This window comes from Toxotes jaculatrix, chromosome 12 (assembly GCF_017976425.1).
Source record: "Toxotes jaculatrix isolate fToxJac2 chromosome 12, fToxJac2.pri, whole genome shotgun sequence".
In the NCBI taxonomy this organism is placed as follows: domain Eukaryota; kingdom Metazoa; phylum Chordata; class Actinopteri; family Toxotidae; genus Toxotes; species Toxotes jaculatrix.
In genome coordinates this window covers 1,420,464-1,424,168 of record NC_054405.1, presented here as the reverse complement: position 1 = coordinate 1,424,168, position 3,705 = coordinate 1,420,464, and the positions used below count along the sequence as shown (strand labels likewise).

At 44.9% G+C, this 3,705-nt stretch overlaps 1 long non-coding RNA gene across 2 annotated transcripts; it reads left to right on the top strand.

Moving 5' to 3' along the window:
- Window positions 1-394: 394 nt before the first annotated feature.
- Window positions 395-1,874, top strand: LOC121190908. 2 transcript variants are annotated; one of them, XR_005895033.1, is made up of 3 exons: window positions 395-417; window positions 757-822; window positions 1,839-1,874. It is a non-coding gene; the product is annotated as an uncharacterized LOC121190908 (long non-coding RNA). The 2 variants fall into 2 exon arrangements; XR_005895034.1 differs by having other exon boundaries at window positions 757-879.
- The last annotated feature ends 1,831 nt before the right edge of the window (window positions 1,875-3,705 follow it).

The following is a 3,705-nucleotide window of genomic DNA, read 5'->3' as shown; positions in this document are numbered from 1 at the left end:
GCTTTTAACACCACAGTCTGGTGCTGCTCAGCTGGGACTACTAATTGATCTGAGAGTCACATTTCTGTGCAAATTTTAATTAACTTTGTTTTATTTACTTAATAAAACTTCAGGAAGCTATTTATTCATTTATTTATTTAAATGTTCAGTTAACTTTATAAGAGATGCTGCCTCCTGTTCTCTCAGTCTTGCATGTGACTCTTGATCAGACTTGTGTGTCCTGATTCTTTGTGTCTGAGCTCACAGTCTGTTTTACTGGTTTCCTTCTCAGACTGAAGTCCAGAAGATGAGTGTTTGTGTGGAGGAAGAAGAGGACAGAGCAGAGTCTCCAGGATCCAGCTGTCTGTCTATGAAGAGTGACTGGTCCAAAGAGAATCCTCCAAAGTTCAGTAATGAACCTGGACCCTCAGACACAAAGTAAGAGAACTGCTACAAACCTGTGAACCTCCAAACTTTGGGCTATAACAGTGTTTAGTGTGTTGAGGTCCTGCAGTTGTCGTCTCTGCCTGTAACAGCTGCCGTAGTGTCGACAGAAAATCAGTTCTTCCTGGTTCTTCTGGCTCATCAGTGTATTAATACTGACTGCTGAGGCTGCTTGTTTCTTTTGAAATGATCTGATTAAAGAACATTTTTACTTTCAGTGATTTTCCATATTTTTCTTATTACCAATAAATCCCAGAGTCAAACCCACACAGAATGTGTATCACAGCCTGATAGATCTGATTCCTCTGAGCCAGGAAATCTTTGTGTTTTCAGAGGTCAGGACCACAGACTGAGAGCAGAGTCTCCAGGATCCAGCTGTCCGCCTATGAAGAGAGCAAGGTCCGAAGGCTCTAATCCTCCAGACTTCAATTATGAACCTGGACCCTCAGACACAAAGTAAGAGAGTTTCTAGTGTAAACTGACCTGAGGATGATTCAGTTCTCAGACATATTTGAAGGAAACAGGGAGACACCAGGGGCCAGATCCATGAAACTCTGTGTCCACACAAAGACAGAAATATGCACACACACTCTTTTCAGTAGATTTATAAAGCAGAGCTTTCTCATGTTACTGTTTTATCAGTCTCAGTCATTGTGAGAGTTGGTGTATGAACACGAACCTGATTGCCACTTCCAGAGTCTGTAGACCTGTCAATGAAGAGAAGGACAAAGAAGAAACACAGTGTCTCCACGTCTGAGCCTTTAACAGCTTCTACACATTGTGAACCAAATCTGGATATTTGTTCACAACAATCAACAGAACATTTAGTCTCAGCACAGGTCGTGCTGCTAAAATCATTTGTTGTCAGGTTTCTGGGATTTAATGACTGTTGGAAAGGAGCAGAATGTCCTCACACTGGATTGTAGCTCCCAAAAAAGTTTGATCAGACTGAAAAAGGAAACTCTTTGACCCTACAGGGTCTTCATGAGTTAAATGGCCAACATGACAATGAGCTGATAGGACTCAATACATCATCAAGATAAAATACAGTATCAGAGCCTGAAAGAGTCCCAACAATCTCACAGCAATCCACCCAAAACATCCAAGAGTATCTCAGTAAGTTCAAAGATCCAGAACAAGAGCTGGACTGCAGACAGTCAGTCAGAGCAGCACTGTACAAAGTAAGACTGTACATCTGTCTGCTCATGTCATCATCTCTGAAAACAGGACCTGTGATTTAATACACAGTCATTTGTTCTATCATACACTTTTGGCATTTAAGATGATTAGAAATACCACAAAATGAAAAAGCTTTTCTTTGCTTGTCTTTAGTTTTTTATGCAGCTGATGAAAGAAATGAGCAGATTCTCAGATTCTCTTTCTTTAGTCTGACATTATTTCTTCTGTGTCAGCAGATTTTCAGCAGATAGTGGTCTGCAGGAGGTTTTAGAGGAACATAAGATCAGTCTGAGGAGGAGATGTGAACGTGTGACTGAAGGAACTGATGGAACAGGAAGTGAAACCCTCCTCAACAGGATCTACACTGAGCTCTACATCACAGAGGGACAGAGTGAAGAGGTTAATACCCAACATGAGGTGAGGCAGCTGGAGACAGCTTCCAAGATGAAGACCCTCCATGACACTCCAATCAAGTGCCACGACATCTTTAAAGCCTTACCTGACCAACAGAGACGCATCAGAGTCGTTCTGACGAACGGCGTCGCTGGCGTTGGAAAAACCTTCTCAGTGCAGAAGTTCACTCTGGACTGGGCAGAGGGCTCTGAAAACCAAGACGTCAGTCTGCTGGTTCTGTTTTCGTTCAGGGAACTGAACCTGATCAAAGATGAGCAGTACAGTCTCCTCAGGCTGCTCCACGTTTTCCATCCAACATTAAAGAAGCTCACAGCAGAGAAGCTCGCTGTCTGTAAAGTGTTGTTCATCTTTGACGGCCTGGATGAAAGCAGACTTTCACTGGATTTCAGTAACAGGGAGGTGTCTGATGTCTCACAGAAGTCACCTGTCAACGTGCTGCTGACAAACCTCATCCAGGGGAATCTGCTTCCCTTGGCTCTGGTCTGGATAACTTCCCGACCTGCGACAGCCAATCAGATCCCTCCTGCATGTGTTGACAGGGTAACAGAAGTACGAGGCTTCACTGACGACCAGAAGCAGGAGTACTTCAGGAGGAAATCCAGTGATGAAGAGCTGTCCAGAAGAATCATCTCACACATCAAGACATCCAAGAGCCTCCACATCATGTGTCAGATCCCAGTCTTCTGCTGGATCTCTGCTACAGTTCTGGAGCACATGTTGACCACAGAGCAGAGAGGAGAGCTGCCCAAGACCCTGACTGACCTGTACTCACACTTCCTGCTGGTTCAGACAAAGAGGAAGAAGCACAAGTATGATGAGGGACATGAGACGAGTCCACAGGAGCTGATGAAGGCTGACAGGGAAGTTCTTCTGAAGCTGGGGAGGCTGGCGTTTGAACATCTGGAGAAAGGAAACATCATGTTCTACCAAGAAGACCTGGAGCAGTGTGGTCTTGATGTCACAGAGGCCTTGGTTTACTCAGGAGTTTGTACAGAGATCTTTAAAAGAGAGAGTGTGATCTTCCAGAAAACAGTCTACTGCTTTGTTCATCTGAGCATTCAGGAGTTTCTGGCTGCAGTCTACATGTTCCACTGTTACACTGAGAGGAAGACGGAAGAGCTGGGGACTTTCCTGGGACAAGACTACGAAGACTGGGATTCACAACCTTTTAGCTGGAACACTGAGTATTTTGGAAATAACAATAGCAGCTACCCATCACTTGATGACCTCCTGAGTGACGCCATGGATAAATCCCTCGAAAGTAAAAATGGCCACCTGGACCTGTTTGTTCGCTTCCTTCATGGCCTGTCTCTGGAGTCCAACCAGAGACTCTTAGGAGGCCTTCTGGGTCAGACAGAGAACAGACCAGAAATCATCCAGAGAGCCATCGACAACCTGAAGAAGATGAACAGAGATGATATCTCTCCTGACAGAAGCATCAACATCTTCCACTGTCTGATGGAGATGAAGGACCGCTCAGTACATCAGGAGATCCAAGAGTTCCTGAAGTCAGAGAACAGATCAGAGAAGGAACTGTCTGAGATCCACTGTTCAGCTCTGGCCTACGTTCTGCAGATGTCAGAGGAGGTTCTGGATGAGTTGGACCTGAAGAAGTACAACACATCAGAGGAGGGACGACGGAGACTGATCCCAGCTGTGGGGAACTGCAGAAAGGCTGTGTAAGTCCAG